Below are 20,597 nucleotides of genomic sequence, written 5' to 3' on the forward strand. Positions count from 1 at the left end.
GCAAGAGGATTGATGTGGAACACCAGGATTTAATTTTCTGCCCAAAACTTGTCTGAGACTTCTATAGTTACTGCTTCTACTTTATAGATTGATTGCAGTTCCTTCTTCCAGGCAAAACACCAGGCACATCCACAGTTTTCTCTGTTTGGGCCCTTTCTTTTTCTTTATGGCTGTTGTGACATTCTGCATCTGCCTCACAGTCATAAAATCCTTTTCTGCTTTCATCTTGATTTTGTAAGAGCTATAAAGAAAATGGAAAACTTGCAGCAAATGGTCTATAGCTGCCAAATTCTCTTCATTGCTATGATTTGTGTAATTTATGAAAATTTTTAGCTTTAACTGCTTTGAAGTCTGTAAATTTTTCAAAGCATACTACTTTGTAAAAACTTTCTTTTGCAGATATTTAAGTGTAAACTTTCAGTGACTTCATAATCTTTCTTCTCTTATAAAATCAATATACTCCTCTTTTTAATCATTTTTTTTAATATTTTAAGTGAAACACTATAAACATGTTTTTACAAAAGACTCGTTTCTGTTTATTAGCTCAGATTAACACAAATGCACTAGGCAGACTTTTGGTAATTTCACTCACAAAATTACACTTTACATTTTTGTTATTAGAGTTATTTGTAATAAGAATGATCTTAATAGTTCTGTAGAAGCCAGGATTTTCTATTGACTGTGAACATTCTGCTTTAAATTCAGTCTCTGTCTTTTCTCTTCAGATTGAACATTAGTTTCATAGAGGCTATAATATCTATAATAAAAGAAAAGTTACAGATATCTCCAAAGGCAAGTCATCAGGTCTGTGACAGCTGAGATGGACACAACCCCCTTAAAAACTTACACTATTCACATTCCTGAAAGCATTGATTTGGGGAATTGACTGTTTTCTCACAAGCATGATATTTATGAATCTTTACCAGGTGAAACTGAGAACTGCAAATAATTCCCTGGGATTGGCTTAGGAATGAGGTGTGAGTTGTGTTACTTGACATTGTTGTAGATACTGCATTGCTATCTGATGAATACAGGGAAGCATCCTTCAGAGGTAAATAGTTATCAGTAGTGCGTCTTCTGCATGAAACAGATTAAACATATATCTCAAAGTTTGAAATTATTGGTTTTAGGGGACTGGCACAGAACCTTCACTGCATTGATAATTGAAAATTACTCGCTCAATAAGACAAAAAATACCCACAGCTCATTTATTCTTAGTTATTTAATGGGAATGCAAAATAAGCATAAGTTTGGGTTTTTTTAACTTTACCTCATCAGAAATTGGTACACAGCTGCCATGTATGTCCATCTATTTGTCTTGCTGTCTTTTAGCTCATCTTGCTAAATGGGTCCTTTGCCCTTTTCTGGATTTATTCCCTAGGCCTCCACAGAACAAGCAGTTAATTTTATGTGGTGCTTCCAGTAAGAGCATTTAAAAAAATGGTAGTTGTATTTTTTACAGAGGACATAAGCAAGCATGTTAATTTTACTCTTTACTAAGCATGAAAGTGGGATTATGAATGTCTGTGCTTGTCATATTTATTTTCTTAATATGCCCTTAAAATTTTCTGTAGCCCAAAATATTTTCTGTTACCTATGTTGGTTTTTTTATTATAAATGAGTGTTATGCTGTAAGCAAATATGAATTATGTTCATATATTTCCTCTACATTTATTTTTAAAGCATAAAACTATTAACAAATGCAGATTACCTTATCTTTACTAGTGTAAAAAGAAAATTTAAAGTGCAGCTATTTGAGAATGTATAGACTGTATACAAATTGTTCAAGTGTTGATGATTGCTTGAAAAGAAAGCAAGCTGTCTGAGGTATAGGCTTAGTTTAAGAATATGCCCCAAGTAGAGTGGCACAAAACTAACAAAACCCACTGATGTAATCCATGAAACCATACTGATGCATTTGGTGTGTCTTTTTGAAAGTTGTCTTGCCAGATATGAGCCAAACAGATAATTAAGTGGACTGCAGTTACATGAAAATTTATGTTTACAGTTGTGTTTGCCAGTGATCCCACTGCAGTCTAGGAAGTACAAAAAATATATAGTCTAAGTCACATGCATATCTCTGCAAGATTATGGCTTGAGAAACCAATTTTGTCTCTGTGAGCAATTTGGAGTAACACACTTTAACAACCAAAGCTTTCTAATCACTTGTAAATTTATCTAAAGCATCTATGAATGTTAAAAGTATTTCAAACTTAAGGTGTATGATCTATGGTGTTTTTTCTGGCCAAGGCGTAAAATACCAACGTGTGGTATGGGTAGACAGACTTTTCTGTGTGATTTAGAAAAATCTAACAGAATAGTAATACTTCAAATTTTAGAGGGCATTTGCATAAACTAGACGTTTTCTGTATTTCACTCTTTTCTATTGAAGCAAAGGGAATATAGACTAGCTAATCAGAAATATATTACACATTTTGTTAAAGTCCATATCACGATGCCTACCTATAGTGCTTAGAGCAGACTATTTCAAATATATCGCCATACCCTGATCCATGTATAATTAAAATATATGGATGTAATATGTAGATCCTTATATGATTTGTCCATTCTAAGCCATGGTTTGAGGATTAACTATGTTCCTACGACTGCCCACATAGTTTCCTCAGAGTATTTAAACAAGAGTGAAAAAACACTATCAACACTAACATTTTCATTAAGAGAAGACAGCTGGTACTCACCAGAAAACCACTGACTGGCATTGAGAAGTGAATTGAATCTATTCTCTTGCAGTGAAAGACAAGGGAAGGATACAGATCCTTCCAGTGTATGGGGATATGAAATTCTTCTTGAGAAAAGAGATACAATTAAATGCAGAAGAGTCTTTTTTTATACATTGGCCTCTCCTATGGAGGTTACAAATGGATGTACTAATTTTCTGTATCATCTTGGGGAATGTGCTACTAGAATATGTTCACTATGTACCAATTTGTTGCTTGTAGAGGTAGTCTACCAAATCTTAAAGACCATTCATTCTGCTTAACTTGTATCTTCCATGTTAAGCGTCAAGAGCAGAAGTGGTATCTACTTTTAGCAGCAGCCTCAGAATGCTCCATCTTTGTTCAGGGTCTGTCTCTTACGGCAGTGAGATTTCCTCCTTCAGTTGGTCTGAGAATAAGGACAAACTTTTCTACGGTACTTTACCACCTGCTTTTGTCCTGGTCTCTTAATATGTGGCCTTCACATGAAGCATCATTACAATCTGCTCCAAGGATCAAACTTCCCCTGCAACAGTCCAAACACATTTTCACTCAACTCCTTATGAACAGTTTCTGAATATGTAACCTGAAGGTGAGTAATTGTGTGCACTTTTTCACCATCTCTTGGCCATCCCTGTTGCTGCAGGAAGAGTATTCCTATGTGCTGCTAGATACTGAATATTACATATGCAACACTTGGTTTCTGTCTCCTCTGACTTCCCAGTCTTCAGCTAATGGCATATTCAAGGACCCCATCATGAAAATTAGTATGGCTCAAGGTAACTTATCTTCTAGCCGTGGGTGTCAAAGTGCCTCCTTGATTCAGTCTTAAAAATTTAAGGAGAACACAAGGATCCAAAAATATTGCTTCTCTATTCTGTGGAGAAAAGCTGAACATAGTATTGGCCAGAATTTTTCTTCCTCAGCTATTTCAATAGCATAAAAAACACCATCATTTTTGTTTGCTCTGTCCTGTGGCAACCAGTAAAGACTTGTAGGGGAGTTTTAAGAGATATCTATATATATTGTTGCATGCACCCAGTTGGGTATTGGGCTATATGTCTGTTTTTTAAATGCAGCTTCATTATTTTTTTCTTCTTTTGAGGCTATTGTATAGAAGGCAGATGAGGAGTATTAAATTGTATAAAAAATAAGAGCTGCTAGTTATTGATAGTAAACCTGTATGTCCTCGATTTTAGAAACAGCTTAAAATCCAAGCACATCAAGCAGGAAAGAGAAGTACATTATGTATCTACCAGAGCTTGTTTAAGAATATAAAAATTAAATGGTCTTGTATTGATGTTTTTTGCCAAGCCCAGAATCAAACTTTAAGGATCCAATGAGACAGATAATATCAGTTAATTATAAAGTCTAACAACCACAATTAGAGGAAAAGAGCCCCAAGGATATGTGCACATTCTGCAAATCTGAAAGGCTTGGCACTGTCTACTCGTGTGTTAGGGGTCACACTTTAAGGCCTCTTGGCCTTAAATGTCAAGGATACTTCCTTAGAAAGTGTTGCAAACAGTAAGTCATGGTATAACTGGGCATGCAGGTAATTGTACTGGGAATAAAAGGATCCATTCTGTTTTACATAGTAGCGGACAACACACTTTGATGCTGATTTTGGTGCTTATCTGCTCTGATGGGATTAAAAAAATGTGCATGACAGAGTAGGTCAGAGGCTGCCAGACATCCTTATCTTAGGAAATGATCAGTGAATTTCTGGAAGTTGTTTCCTGCTAGAGAGGCTGGTCTTCAACTTTGCTTTATGTTTGGTACTGCAGCTGTTTTCTGGCAGCTGATGGGCTGGGCATCTGACTGCACAGTTAAAAATGAAGCAGCCGGCTTCATTAGATGATCATATGAAGTAGGATGCAGCTGTTCTCACTTTAGCTGATGCAGAGCTAACCAGGTGTGAGAAGTAAAGATGTAAATTAAAAGGTTTGACAAGGAAAAGGACTTGCAACCATAAGTTCTGTTACTTTACAAACTATTACAAATCACAAGTACACTAAAGGAGAAACTTAGGCATTTATTGATGATATTTATTACTAAAAGCAAACAAATTTTCTTCTGTTTTGCACAAGAGCAGCTGAGTAGGCCCTGCTTCATTTTGTTATGCATTTCTGTACTTGGCTTTTGTTTATTTTTTTCAAAATAACCAGTCACAATTGGATGCCCAATTATAATAAACTTCGCTCCAGATAGTGTTCCAGATGCACTCCAGAAAGAATGTAAGGCATGCTTTCATTTGTTGTTTAAACTAATTCAGCTATTTATTTTCAAAGTATATTCGAACTTTACTTAGTAAGGTAGGATGTCAGATTCTTAAAGGCCGTGAAAATTATCAATTTATATCTGTCAGGAGTTTTACTATGGTTATTCTCTTTGCTGTTTTGTCCTATGGCTTGGCCTTGTGGATAACCCTTCAAAATACTAGAAAATTACACTGTTCCCATACCTAATATATGCGTTTCAATCAAACAGGAAATAGCTTATGGTCTATTCCCTGGCTGATTATAGCTTCTTCTATATTAAAAGGGCTACACTTATAATTTACTTGCTTATGCCAGATGGCATGTTCCTAATTAAATACACTTCTCATGTGCCTAATGTCTCTGCTCGCCTTTTGGCAAAACTAAAATCTCAGTAGGGCCAACAGATTGTTGGAGTGTATTATTAACATTAATAGTTATTATTTTTATAGTCCTTATAGGGAATGATAGCTCAGAAAAGATGAGATCGATTCAAGGCTATGACTTAACCTTTGGTACTAAGGCCTTACTTCTGTACAAGTCCAGATCTTCAAAACAGGTTCTTAAAAATTATTTGCTGTACACTTCTACTCTTGCTCTTTAGAGGCTGTTTGATTTTCTTCCACAGAAGGTCAGAGCACAAATTTCTGTTTTATTATAGTGATTGGTGAGAAAAGTTGTTTGTCCTTTCCCTGCTTCCTTTCCATTAGCCTTCTTTTTGCCTCCCTAGAACATAAGAAAGGGTGAAAACTCCCGAGGATCTCAGCTAATTGCTGAACTTCTATCGTCTGCCTGGTGACGACAATCATCTTGATCCAGCAGAGTGACTCTAGATTAAGTACATCAGTCTGGCATTCTTAAATATGGTTCAGTACAGGGTCTCTATGGAGTGATCTGAGGAAATCATCAGTTAAATTATATTTTTAAATGTAGCTGCATTTTGTTAACCAAAGATTGTCTAGGCCTTCAAGGTGAGGAATTCTTTCTGAACGGTTTTGCTGGGTTGACTCTGTAACTGTACAGTGCAGGTCTAAACTGACCTTATCAGTTCAGAACTAAGGAACTCAGACTCAGTTCCAGAATGAAAAATGGAAATGCTACAAAATACTGTATACTTCTAGTTTCCAAAATAATAGTGTATATATATATACACACACACACACACACACAGTTTAGACTGTGTCCTGGTTTCAGCTGGGATAGAGTTAATTTTCTTCCTTTTAGCTGGTGTAGTGCTGTGTTTTGGATTTAGAATGAGAATAATGTTGATAACACACTGAAGTTTTAGTTGTTGCTGAGCAGTGCTTACCCTAAGTCAAGGACTTTTCAGCTTCCCACACTGCCCTGCTCATGAGGAGGCTGGGGGTACACAGGAAGGTGGGAGGGGGCACAGCCAGGAAAACTGACCCAAACTGACCAAAGGGGTATTCCATACTATATGACAGTATGCTCAGTATATAAACTGAGGAGTTGGCTGAGGGACGCCATAGCTCGGAGAATGGCCAGACAACAGTCAGTGGGTAGTGAGCAATTGCATTGTGCATCACTTGTTTTGTATATTCTTTTATCTTTACTAGTATTAATATTATTCCCTTCCTTTTCTGTCCTATTAAATTGTTTATGTCTCATGAGTCATGCCATGAGTTTTTCTTTTTTTTTCTGATTCTTTTCCTCATCCTGTGGTTGGGGAGAGTGTGTGTGAGGAGGTCAAACAGCTGTGTGGTGTGTAGCTGCCTGCTGGGTTGAACCACAACAGACTGCTTTAAATTATAGCACTAAAAATGATTTTATTGTGACTTTTCTCACCTTCCCCCCTATTTTTTATATTTTAAAATGCTAAGGCTTTCTTCCCTAATATTCTTTTATTGTATCATAGGGTGTAGTATGATTTTGAGTGCAAAATTAAAAGTAGTATACTTCAGAGCAGTTTTACAGTGGCAACTTGTAAAATGGAAAATCATTAATCATTCTGTGTTTTATTGCATATTTTTAAAGGAAAAGTAAAATGCTTTAGGAACATGGCTTTTTCTTGGCTACAAGAAAAACACAGGAGAAAATCAGTGTAGGATAAAAGCTTTTCCTACACTGTCATCAAGAAATTATTTCATTCAGTAACAATGGAATTATGTCTGATTTCAGAGAACACATAACTGGGTTATAATGTGGCATATTCTGTGCAAACTGGTGAAGGAAAGTGTATCCTTTTGTCCGTTAGCTAATTCGTCCTACTGCCTACGATGGTAATGTAAAGGTGGGTATGGCAGATTGCCTGACTTGGAGGCTTTTTGTTCTTACTTGCTGTGCTCCATTAATTAGAATGACTGAATCAGGTAAGACCTCATGCAAGCCGAGAAGGTTGTTCATTGCTTAAGGACACTGAAAAATATTCCAGAAAAGATGATTTCAGAAAACTCGAGTTTACCAAGGATTAAAAATGTAGTGAGAAGCACAGCAAGGGTCTAGGAGCCTGCAGCTCCAGGGGAGAAATTGCTGCAAAGGTCACAGAGCTACAAGTCAGATTTCACAGATGATAAAATGTAAAACTCCTTGATTTTGAAGGAAACTTACGAGTTTTCTGCAACTCATAAAATTATTGAGGAGGTGTTTATCGGGTCTGAAAATAAGGATTCTCTTCAAGCAAAGAAAAATGGGCAGGAAATTACTTGTGTATAATCTTCCTTCTATTTTTATTCTGCCTTACTTGGCTGCTTCCAGTTTCTCCACTTCTTTTTTTCTTAAAACAAACAAAAAAAGTTATTATTTATAGCGTAATTAGGATTAAAAATCTTCTGGTTTACTTTGAGGAGCTAACTGTAAGGGAAAGTTTTTAGCAGATCCATTTCGAAGTTCTGTTTCATATGTGTAAATATAAAGACAAATTGTTTAGAAATATATCATGTAACTTTCTTATACAGCTTAAACCTTCATTATTCCTGTTTTTCCTTTACACTGAATATTTATCAGAAAGTGTGAACACAAGCAATCATAGAAAATGAAAATATTTAAAACTTCTTTTTTTTCTAGATTATTGCCAAATAAAAATTATGTGTGAACTTGTTCTGCTTACTTGTTCATTTGTTGTAATGTCTGCATTTCCCTTGGAGCAAGATTTAGTTAGGTAAATGACAATATTTTACATACTAGCTAAGACAAACCTCTGGATTAACTCCTCCTTCAATTTCACTTTTCTCCTTCTTTTTTCCTTCTGTTGGCTTTCAAATTTAGTTCATTTTTGGGAGATTACTCCTGACATTTTGAAGGCTGAATCTATGCAACAAAAGAAATTAAACAGATTCTCTTTAGGACTCATTAAAAATTATTAAGAATATATTAATTTAATTTATACTAACTAAACAGTCAGTCTTAGTCATTGGCTTTCCTTGAGAATACATGCTGGTCTGTAGTATGACCATCCCAAAATAACTTTTTCCTGTTGTTTAACAGGGAAGAAGTTCTGTATTAACACTATATCTTAAATATTTAACTAGCGTTCCATTTTTTGATTACTGTTATTGATGACTGCTTTTTTAAGAACATTAAACTAATGCAGGTTCCTCCTATGGAAATGATTCAGTAGTCATTTGCTCCAAATACAAAATTGCAGTCCGCTAAAACTTTGTGGGCATCCAGTTTGTCAGGGAGTGAGCTCTGGGGCCGTGGTTCCTGTTAGAGTGGCCCGGCTGGAGCACTGGAATTTTCTTTTGTTCACTTCTCTCCTACATCTTTTGGAACAGAAATCATTTGTCTTGTGTGCCTCAGTTCTTTTGTGTCTTATATGTGCTTCCTTTCTTTCTGAGAAGATGCATGCTGGTACTGATTAAAAAATTTATTCTAAAAAATGAAGCAGACATTGAATCACAGGATTTAAATACAAATTTAGATGCTTTTATGTGCTTTTATTTCAAATGCAGATTAGATACATCTGCTTTATTATGTCAGGATTAAATAACATTTAATGATAAAAGAAAATGCGGGGGCTTTTATATCTAGTGATCGGCTATACTTCTTGTATATCTGTGTAGGGAAGGAAACAAAAATAAAAGAAGATAAAATAAATAGGAAGAAAGCAAAAGACAGAGATAAACTCATCATATTCTTTAGAATTTGTATTTGCACAAACTTGTATGCAATATGAGAATATGAGCACAGATGCAGAACTTCCAAGACCTATTGAACCTATTGAACCAATTCTACCATGGAGAGCAGTCATTCAGTTTTCTGTTTTATACAGCTGCCTGTACTGGGTGACAGCCATGTACTTCATTGGAATCCTTCAGAGTTCAGCTACTCTAAGGCAGAAGACTAGATTGTACTGCTCTGGACATTAATAGGTTTGGGAGCGTTGCTTTTTTTTTTTTTTACTAAAAGGCAATGTTATGACCAAAGAACATAAACATAGCTCTCTGTTGATAGTCAGTGCTGTTGACATCTATTGTGGAAGTGATTTGGTGCACAGTATAGAATACAGCTGTGAATATACTGTCTGCTTTGTCACAAAGTGCTTGCAGATGGAGCTGTGAGTAGATGCACAGTGCATCATGCCCTAAAATAAAAATCCCAGTGCACAAAACAATAACCCTATTAAACCCTTTACTCCACATTCCTGTCCAGAATATTGTAGAGTTTCATAAAAACCAAATTACACATTTCTGGTTTTCTTCCTGAGAAAAAGCTAACAATTAACTTCCTCAAGCCAAAAGTAGTTGAGGAGATTGCTTGAATTGTACCAAACATGCAATAGGAAAAAAAAAAAAAAAAAAACCTTTCAAATCTGCTTGGACATTTAATGTTTTGTATTAAGTTAGTCAACACCTTCTGCTTTTAAGATACTACTATAGCAAGGTCTCTTCATTGTGTCTTCCAGTCTGCATGCAAGCTACAGACTCCAGTTTAGTCTTTTCTCTCTGGAATCTCTGAAAGGGTCTACAAATCATGAAACATGATTTTGAGAAAGATGCTGGAAATAAATTAGTGAGTTGCAATGGATAATGAAATCCAGTGGTTTTGAAGACACTGGGTAGTATGATGAAGAACTAAATACACTTTAAAAAAAGACTAATTTCCACTAGCAAAAATACTTTAAAATTCTGGGCTGATACTGTGCCTGATAAATATTTACATGTGAATTATGTTTTTTTTCATTTGGTAATTCTAATAGGTATATATTTTCATGTGAATTTCATTTTTTTCCCAAAAAAAAGACTTGTTTGCTCTTAAAAGAGTGATTTGTCCTACCTCGCATCTGTTCTAGTTCGCCTGTCAGGCTTATCTTCACACAGAATACAGCATTGAGCACAAAGTACACAGACAGCTTTTTACTTGCTGCCTCACTACTTAACCTCTTTACAGGGTCATACAGAATTAAACCCACAGAAATTAAATAGTTTTTAATCAAATTTTATGAAGATGCAATCCAAACAGAAAATACCATTTAACATACACCCCAAAAAAAACCAGCTAGCCTGCTGTGACAGTTTGAGTCTGTTCTATACAAATTCATTTTGTGCCTAAATTACTTTGAAAAGAGAGTGAGTAGAGCAGGTGAACAGGAGATGAAGAAGTTTCCTGTTCTGGAGCCACTGAACGTATTGGGGAGGAGAGTCCAGGTGACAGAACATGAAAAAAAAAGGCAGGACAGAGAAGAGGAGTGTGGCAGCAAGAAGCGCAGCAAGGAGCTGGGAGATAACAGCTGAAGCAGCGAATGCAATACTGCTAAGAAGATCAGGCAACAAACCCACAGCCAGCGGCTGAAAACCCACAGTTTTCCAGCTCACAGATGGAAAAAATTCCTAGAAATCAGACACAAAGACCTGCTCTGCACTGACACATTGGGCACTTAGAGTCCTTTTATCATGTCTCATTAGTCAGATTTCTCTGGTTTAGTTTAAATTAGTTTAGTTTAGTTAGTTTAATTAATTAGTTTTAGTTCATACTCTAATAAAACATAGATATTCTGTGATTCAATGCTGTTTTGAACCTCCCTCTAGGCATTCTTGTCGTGAAGCGGTCTAGGCTGATGTCTCTTGAAGCCAGATCTATTTAGGGGGTCTGTATTTATATTCAGAAAGGTTCCTGTTGAAGTATTTTCCACCTTGTTTAAGTAACTATTTAAAACTGTTACATTTTTATGGCTTTAATAGGCACATCAATAACTTTCAGATGTTTCTTTCTATTTATATGTGAAAGATTATGTCTTCCTTTGGTTCACTCTTCTGCTTAGGTTTGGACAACGACATCACTTTCTAGATATTCACCACAGCCCTATTCTTAGGAAGGGGAAAGGTCTCAATCTATCAATAAACATCCTGCTGTCCTGTCCCTTACACATTTAAAAAGCGCATCAAATATAGCCAACTCAAAATGCTTTGGAGGGAAACACAAGGAAAAAAGTTGTTTCCAGCATTTTTTCGTTCATATTATATTAGAGCCTCTAACAGCAGTGGGAAGTCACAAGAACTGAAAAAAAAATCTTTTTGAAAAGGTGATTTTTGTTGTTGTTGTTGTGTCATTATTAGAGCTCACAAGTGACTAATAGGCAGAAGAACAGGAATCGGGAAGACATGAATGTTTTCTCTCAGTTCTTTAAAATCCAGACATGTTCAGTAACTAATTACTTTTATTATTTTCTGATCATTAATAACATCACCCCCCACCTTAATTGCGTGAGAATTTGGTTGATTTGGGGTTTTGCATTCAGTGATTCTAAATAGATAAATATTTACATGTGAATTATGTTTTTTTCATTTGGTGATTCTAATAGGTATATATTTTCAAGTGAATTTCATTTTTTCCCAATGTATAATTTTATCAATACTGTAAATTGCTTTTGCTGTATTATTTGACCTTTCAGAACCTTTATCAAGGTATCTTTTAATAATTCCTATGGCAAAACTTCTGTTTCATTTGGAGTTATAGATGTATTTACTATTTACCACATAATTACAGTCCTTCAGCAGTACTGGGTGTCTATTATTAGATAATTTTGTTATTAACTGCCTCTTGCAATGCAATTTGGAGGATACAAGAGGCTTGAGTTGTCTTGGGGGTTTTTGGAGGAGGTAGTGCTACTGACATTCAATAATTTTAGGCCATAGAGAGAGAGTTATTTCAAATTAAGTAGAAGCACGATTCCAGTACTAGGCAAATAAACTTTTCACTGCATAGATGATCTAAGAATCTATTTCCCGACTATGGTATATCAGCCTCTATAGACAGCTGCTTTTGACAAATACAGAAAATGTAACATGGAGAATTTAAAGCTAATATTTCTTCATTTTATTAACTGTAAAATTCTTCTGTGGTACTCTAGAATAAACTTTCCTGTAGAGGCTAGAATATCCTTCTTTTGTCTTAAGTGCCCTTTGCTCAATAAATCCTTATCACATTCTTTAAACATGTCACAGACTTGAAAATTTTCTGAGTAAGTTAGAGAAGTCAATACAGATAGAAGCAGATGGCTTCTATACCTGTTTCACTTAGATGGATTAGTTAAACTGAGATGTCATAGTCATTGTCTTCTCCATTATTGTGTTCCTAGATTCATAGAATGGTTTGGGTTGGAAGGGACGATGAAAGTCCTGCAGTGAGCAGGGACATCTTCAACTAGACCAGATTGCTCAGAGCCCCATCCAACCTGACCTTGAATGTTTCCAGGGATGGGGAATCTACCACCTCTCTTGGCAACCTGTTTCTCCACCCTCAGCATAAAAAAATTCTTCCTAAAATCTACTCTAAACTTCTATTCTAGTTTAAAACCATTACCCCTTGTCTGATTGCTACAGGCCCTGCTGAAAAGTTTTTCCCCATCTTTTTTATAACCTTGCTTTAAGCATTGAAAGGCTGCAATAAGGTCTCTTTGGAGTCTTCTCCAAGAGGAACAACCCAAACTCTCTGAGCTTCTTCATAAGGAAGCTGTTCCAGGTCTTTGATCATTTTAGTGGCCTTCTTCTGGAACTGCTCCAGTAGGTCCATGTCTTTCCTGTGCTGAATGCTCCAGAGCTGGATGCAGTATTCCAAGTGTGGTCTCTGCAGAGGAGAATAAAGGGGAAGAATCACGTCCCTGGACTTGCTAGCAAATCTTTTCATGCAGCCCAGGATACGGTTGGCTTTCTGTGCTGCAAGTACACATTGCTGGTTCATGTCCAACTTCTCATCCATCAGGACCCCTAGATCCTTCTCCACAAGGCAGTTGTCTTGTACTTGAAGCATAAGCAGATGTTCTTGAAATCTTGTAGGTATACAGAGATTTTTTGTCAAAAATCTGTTTTTTTCACTAAAAAGAGTGACGTCTTTTAATAGCAGAATATTTGGACCTCAAATTATTAATCTTTCAGTTGTTTTTTCATTGCGTAAGTTTGCAATTATTTCTGTTTAGTCAAGTGCTGGTATGAGTGGACTGTGATAATGTGGAAGATAAATGCGCTTGCTTATTTACTTCTCCAGGACTAAGCTGTCAGTCATTGACTTTCAAAATCCAAATGAAAAGAACATCAGCATTTTTGAACTGTGAAGAACATGAGCATTCTTGACTGAGAAAGACAGTTTTTCTTCAGATGCATGAAAACAATTAATTGAAGTCATTGTTTATTATACTAATGCGTTCTAATGCTAGATGGAATTTTAACATTGTAACAGGAATATTTTTTATTGTTTTCCACATAGATTTTGAACTAATATTTATTTATTTATTATTTACCGTCAACTACACTTTCATGAATATATGCAGTCCAAGCAGGTATTGGGTGTTGGATGTTTTTTGTATCACGTTTTTAATCTCAGTGGATTTTCATCCATCACCTGAAAGATATTGTCAGTTAAAGTAGTCAGGAAGGCAATTCAGGAATATACCTTGTTCTTTCCCCATATTCATGAAAGTTTTTCCTTTCTCTTTCCATTCTCTGCATTTAAATAGGAGGACAACTGCCTTCAGATGATACAGAACTCATTGACAGTTGCTATTGCTTCAGTCCTACTTCATGAGAACTTCAGAAGATACTAACTGAGGTATTTATTTGTTCTCTTCACATTTAGAATTTCTACTTTGCAGATATTGGATTGATACAAGACCGGACAAAAATTGTCATGAATCTAGACCAAGAAGAGTAAACTTACATGGAAAATAGCGCGGAAGTTCTGGCCATAAAGAGAGTGTTGGGAAAATGGAGTGGCGTGAAGTGGCGTGGCGTGGCATGGCATGGCATGGAATGGAATAGAATGGAATGGAATGTTCCAGGTGGAAGTGGCCTACAAAGATCTTCTGGTCCAACTCTGACCAATTTAAATCATGTTGTTAGGGGCGTTGTCCAAATGCCTGTTAAACACTGACAGGTTTGGGGCATTGATCACCTCTCTAGTAAGCCTGTTCCAGGGTTTGACCACCCTTTCGGTAAAGAAATGCTTCCTAACTTCCTCAAAACCTCCCCTCATGCAGCTTTGCACCATTCCCATTTGTTCTCACAGGATACCAGGGAGAACAGCTCAGTACCTTCCTCTCCACTTCCCCTCCTCAGGAAGCTGTAGAGAGCAATGAGGTCACCTCTCAGCCTCCTTTTCTCCAAAATCCTCAACCATTCCTCACAGGACATTCCTTCCAGCCTTTTCATTAGCTGTGTTGCCCTCCTCTGGATGCATTCAAGGATTTTTCTATCCTCCCTGAATTGTGAGGCGCAAAACTGTGCACAGTAGTCAAGATGAGGTCACACCAATGTTGAATACAGTCAGATAATCAACTCTTTTGACTGGCTGTTTGTCTTGTGTTTGATGCACCCCAGGATGCGGTTTTCCTTCTTGGCTGCCAGTTGACTCATATTGAGCCTGCTGCTGATCACCTCCAGATCCCATCCTACAGGGCTGCTCTCCAGATGTTTCTCTCCTAATCTATACTTGTGCCCAGCGTTACTCAGTCCTAGGTGCAGAATCCAGCATTTCAACTTGTTAAATTTCATCCCATTAATCATAGCCTAATCAATATTATGATTATGATTAATCATAGCCTAATCTAATCTAATCTAATCTAATCTATATAACTAGTCACTAAATTAGTCAATCCTTTTTTATAAATTAAGTTAATTACAAATATGCCAAAAAGGAAACGATAAAATGCAGTTAAAATATTACCTTTTTGGGGATCTTCTATCCAATTTTATCCAATCTTCTGCTTTTTTCAAAGAATAGACAAAAAATTCTGCAGGAAATCCCTAGCTATGAATCACCCAATCACCTGAATAATGAGCAAATAATGCATTAATATGTTTCTTCCTCTAATACTTACAGGTAATTTCAGTTAAAGAAAAGCTTTGGCTTTAGCACAATGTAGAAATGCTTTTGTTCCAGTTTATCTTTCCTAAATCCATGAGATTAAATATAAAAGTTCTTTTAAAGATATTAATAACTATTTTATTAAGAAGAATATTTGTCATTTTTATTAGGTGCCATGGAATTAATTCCTTTGCATAGAAAAGAAGTTCTCCATTTGTATATGTAAACAGAGCCTGATAAAGGATTAATGGCCACAGAATTCATAAGGGGAAAAAAGTATCTTGTAAGCCTGTGATTGGTTGGATTTGTGTGAGTACTAAATTTATGATCTGCAGCTGTTAAGTTTCTGATAGGAGCTTCATCTTGTAAAGCATGATAAGAGTGTGAGTGCACGACTAGAAAAAAAAGAGACATTGCACTTCAAGAAATGAAATTGTCCAGAGATAGGAATGATGATTACAATGCTTCACATAGCACAAAACTTCTATTCTGTAAATCTTACAAATACATGTTTTAATACTTTTTAAACTGCAGACAGATACAAGACAGATTCTAAAATATCATAAGTTGAACAGAAAGTCTGTTGGTCAGTGTTTGTATGGTCTGTCTAATGTAAGCAGTGCCAGGCTGGAATTCTTATTTCTGCATTTGAGAACTCAAGCCTTAAATAGCACTGAAATAAAAGGTCTTATAATTTCTAGAATATCATCTTCGAATATGTAACATATGAACTTATTTTACAGCTCTTGATATTTGCATCCATCTTTCTTAGCTATCAAGAATAGATTAACCTTTTGGAAAAGTTGGTAATTGTTAGTGTAGTTATTGTACAAAATGCTTATGTGCTATTATAGGTATATTATAATATATGTATTTCCTTTTTTTGAAGAGGCTTTATGTTCCAGCCAGTGTAGATTATAGTTAGAATAATGTTAGCATTAAAATTAAAAGTTTTTAGAAAACCTACTATTAAAACTCAGTTGGATATTACATATGGGTTCGGAAAAGAAAATAGAAGACTTTGTTTTTTGTAATTTTGCATTGCATGCTGTTAGCAGCTAGCTATGTTAATAGTTTTTACATGCAGATTCTATGAATTGCTGCATATTCTCAGATTTTAGTGAAGCAGTTGGCAGTATTTGACAGGTCAGGTCATTTTAATATGCATTATGGATTGGTTGTGTCCTACAGTGGGGCAATTCATTTCTGGAGTCAGTGCACAACCATTTTAGCAATAGAATTAGCCGCTTATGTCACAGATTATAATTAGCTGCCTCTGTATGCCAGAGCAGCAGGATGGAATGCAAAACACAGCCAAACATGTGAACAAGTTTTCTTCCAGTGATATTTGGCCAGGCCTAAAATATCTTCCACTCCAGATCTGAAAGTAGTAGAAAAGTTAGACGTTTCTCTCTTGATGAGAAAGTGATCGTAGATTATTCAGAAGTCCATACTGTTTCAGATCTCCAAGGTAAGTAACAATTTTTTAAATTTCTTTTTATGTACATATAAAAATATCAGTATAATAATAACGGAGTTGTTTTTTTCTTTGTTCTTATTAGATAACTTCTCCCTTGTCTGATTCTCAGTTCATCGTTTCAGGCTGATTCTCATTTAAGAATTATATTGCTACTTACGTGATTTATGTTAGGACCTAAATTTAAGTCTTCATTTTTATATACAATTATTATTTTAGATTCTGATAGTTTAAATATGGTTGGACTTACAATTAAATGCAGTATTAAGATGCATAGTTTAAACTTGCAGTTGTGTAATATTAACAAGCTGACTTTTAGTAATTTTTAAATCTTTTACAATATCATATGACTGGAGATATTACTGCATTATATAAATGTCTGATTTGCAATAGTAAACCTCTGATGTTTTTAGCTTTAATTTTTTCTCAGTATATGTCGCATACTGAAAGTTAAATTTAATCAAGAATGGATCCATGCTTCTGCTGAACACTTCTTTTTTTGGCTTGAGAGTGTGATAATAACTTTCCACCTGAGGAACTATTAGCAAAATCAATTCTAACTTCTTTGAAGCATACTTGAATTAACATGAAGCATCCAACTATGTGTATACAGAACTCCTTTAAAAGTTTGTAGTCTCCCCAAGTTCAAATACATTTTCTCTTGGATAATTTCACTGACTGAAAGAAAATTACTAACTAGGTATCTGTGGGTTACTGATTCATTGTGACATGATTGATTGGATGATACTTACTGTGTCTCCACCAACAGGTGCTTGTACTGCTTATTTAATCATGCATCAGAATAAGTACATAAGTTCCTGAAACAGGATGCTGCCAAAGTGTGGCATAGTGGTTTGACTGCATCGACTCCAATCAGCTAGACTCCTTGTATAGAGATGTGGATAGTTTCACCCTATCTATCTTAAATCTCCTCCTACTTGAGGAGGACGTGAATGATGTGCTAGAACTGTCAGCCTCCCTCCATTGTCTGTGAAGGGGACTTAGGTAAATATAGCTGATTTATCTGTATTGGGTGAGATTAATTCTGGCCTGCATAATCACATTCAAATGAGTAATCCGCATGATTGAACTATAGTAGAGTTCTGAAAGTTTGAAGTTCGTTAAGATTTTGGAAGATTTGTTTGTGATGTATAGTCATAATTGATAGCACTTTGACCAAGATGGATGTCCCTTTATCTTCTACACAAATCTGAAATTCACGTATTAGATACAGACCTCCATTCCTTTACAGAAGAACAAGCAGTTTTAGAATACCACAGGGTATTCTAAGGGTAACAACCAATGCATGGAGTTAAATTAAAAGAAAAAGGATCTAAATTAAGCCCAGCATTCAAGGGAAGCATTTAAAATCTTTTGTAAACATTTACACTTTTGCTAATAACATGCAACTTTTTCCTAAAACTCAGTGATCAAAAGCAGGTTATATTTTAGATTTTATTCACAAGCATAAGGCTTTATTAATAATATGAAGATATTATAATTATCCTCATATTATAAGTTTGTAATAATACAGATATGTGTGACTATACTTGATGTTGAGAATATTCAAGCAAAAATGTGTGTTTTAGTGTAAGAGAAAAGAGTTTGAGAGGAATACTTGAAAGGTTATATCTTATCATACAAACTCAAGCCTCTGTCAGAAGATACAGAAAAGTTGTTTAGGCAAGATCCTGTTGCTTGAGTAGCCTCAGGAGATTTATTCCTTCCTGTGAAAAGCAATGCCTTTTACATGAGGTACAAATCCCAGGTCCTGACCACTTACATTTTTTAATGTAATTTTAATTGCTGTCATGACTTGGAATTAAGTAAGCTGGATTCCCCAGGGACTTAGATTGTCTTAGATATTTAAAGAGCAGTTACTGAAGATTCTTCCTAATAAGACATTTACAAGTTTTTGTCTCATATCAACTCTTACCAGGTTTTCTGATATCTTCTTGCCCATTGCAGTCTCTCAGTGGAGACATAAATGGAATTTCTTCTTGTATCTTCTGTCTCATTTTCAGAAGATTTGTAGGAATGTAGTGTTTCCAAGACCTGTACTTGTCTGTTAAATTTGGTTAAAATTGACTAAGAAGCTCAAAAGGTCATAGAAGGGAGTGTAATGAATGGGAGGCAGACAATTTAGACAGTAACATAGAATGTGATTGCTTTTTTATTTATTAAACCAGGCTAAAAGCATCATGGCAGCTTGGATAAGAGGTTAATTCAATATCCTGGTCAAATTTTCAGCTTGGGTAAGGTATTCTCACTATTTAATTCATCTGTAACTTTGGCTACCTGGACTAGTCTTCTCATTAAACCTTTCTGTATATCTGCCAAAATCTGTTAAGCAGCTGCTGCATTTCAAGCTGTAGTTGGTTATGTTTCTGTGGTAGATGAAGTACTACTTCTGTTTAAGAATGTAAAGAGGAATATAAACTAAAGTGCTTGACTATGGTACATGGTAAGGGTTGGATATCACTGATAGTACCTATGAAACACATGGTTTTTACTGAAACATGTATGTTTTTTTATTTGTGTGTGTACGTATGTATATCCTGAAGGTTGTAGGATTCACATATATGTGCATTTTCAGTAATGGGATGTAGAAGTGGAATCATCTTGTGAAATCATTTTGTAATGCCTGTTAAACCTCTTTAGTTCCTCCTTGTTTGTGTGTTGTATGGTCAGTGCTCTGAGGAATAAAAGAAGTTTTGGTACCTTTTCTTTGCCATAGCTTTTTTCCAGTAATGTGGGTGGCAGATGCTAAATTTTATACAGACTTTTTGCATCATTGTCTTATTGGTTCTGAATGCTATTGGCTTTCAGAGAAGGCTGTCTGTGTAGTGTGCATCGGTCTCTGTTTCACATTAAAGTTTTATGGAAGTCCTGCTGGGGATTTCAAAGTGTGCAGCCTCTGTCAGTGAAGGCTGCTGATGGAAGATGTCTCTGTCAAGTTCCAATGCACGCAGTTTCCTCAGTTTTGAGGAAGAGGAGGTTGAAGTGAGGGGCAATAAGTAAATAAAAAACATGTGATAGTGACTCTGAACTGTTGAAAGCAAAATAAAATAAAAGTGATTCTTAAAAAATAAATGTTCTGGCCTGAAGCTGAGTCAGCAGAGTGCAGCTGTGGCACTGAAACTTAACCACAGACCAGGCTGCACTAGCGAGGCAGTAGATGGCAAGGTGCATCCAAAGGTCTGTTCCAGTCCAGCTTTGAACTAGAGTGGATTATCTGAAGATTTTTCTGTGACTCTCAGAATTGGTTCAGAAAGATTTTCCTGAATATTCCCTTTATTGTTATTAGTTGCCTAGTGATCTTGATTACTTCTCTGGCTGTCTTACTAGCTAATCCAATCCACAGTGTTTCAGATTTCGTGTCTGCTTTCAATATGAGGAGGGATATCACAGGTTACCAGGTAAGAGATGCCATAGGTGATTGGTAGCTACCAGTGTTCTCATGTCCCTGTTGGATTGATGTAAAGTTCCTATAAATCATAGAGTCATAGAATTATAGAATCGTAGAATCATAAAATAGTTTGGGTTGGAAGGGACCCTAAATATCTAGTTCCAAACCCACTGCCATGAGCAGGGACATGTCCCACTAGATCAGGGTGCCCAAGGCCCCATCCAACCTGGACTTTAACACCTCCAGGGATGGGGCAGCCACAGTTTCCCTGGGCGACCTGTGCCAGTGCCTCACCACCCTCATGGTGAAGAAATTCATCCTTATGTCTAGTCTAAATCTGCCCCTCTCCAGTTTATACCCATTGCCCCCAGTCCTATCACTACAAGCCTTTGTGAACAGTTCCTGCCCAGCTTTCTTGTAGGCCCCTTACAGGTACTGGAAGGTCTCCTTGGAGCCTTTCTTCTCCAGGCTGAACAAGC

At 36.0% G+C, this 20,597-nt stretch overlaps 1 protein-coding gene across 6 annotated transcripts in view; it reads left to right on the forward strand.

The window, feature by feature from the left end:
* Nucleotides 1–20,597, forward strand: part of SGCG (sarcoglycan gamma) — a 127,506-nt gene that overhangs the window by 23,435 nt on the left and 83,474 nt on the right. For 3 of the 6 annotated variants that reach the window (XM_054056884.1, XM_054056881.1, XM_054056882.1), the window contains one exon: nt 13,887–13,978. The gene's annotated coding sequence lies outside the window, so the exon portion shown is untranslated. Of the gene's footprint in view, nt 1–13,886; nt 13,979–16,565; nt 16,704–18,901; nt 18,965–20,597 lie in introns of those variants that run through there. The other 3 variants (XM_054056885.1, XM_009566447.2, XM_054056886.1) reach the window with 3 other exon arrangements.

The sequence above is a fragment of the Cuculus canorus genome, chromosome 1 (assembly GCF_017976375.1).
Source record: "Cuculus canorus isolate bCucCan1 chromosome 1, bCucCan1.pri, whole genome shotgun sequence".
Taxonomy (NCBI): Eukaryota; Metazoa; Chordata; class Aves; order Cuculiformes; family Cuculidae; genus Cuculus; species Cuculus canorus.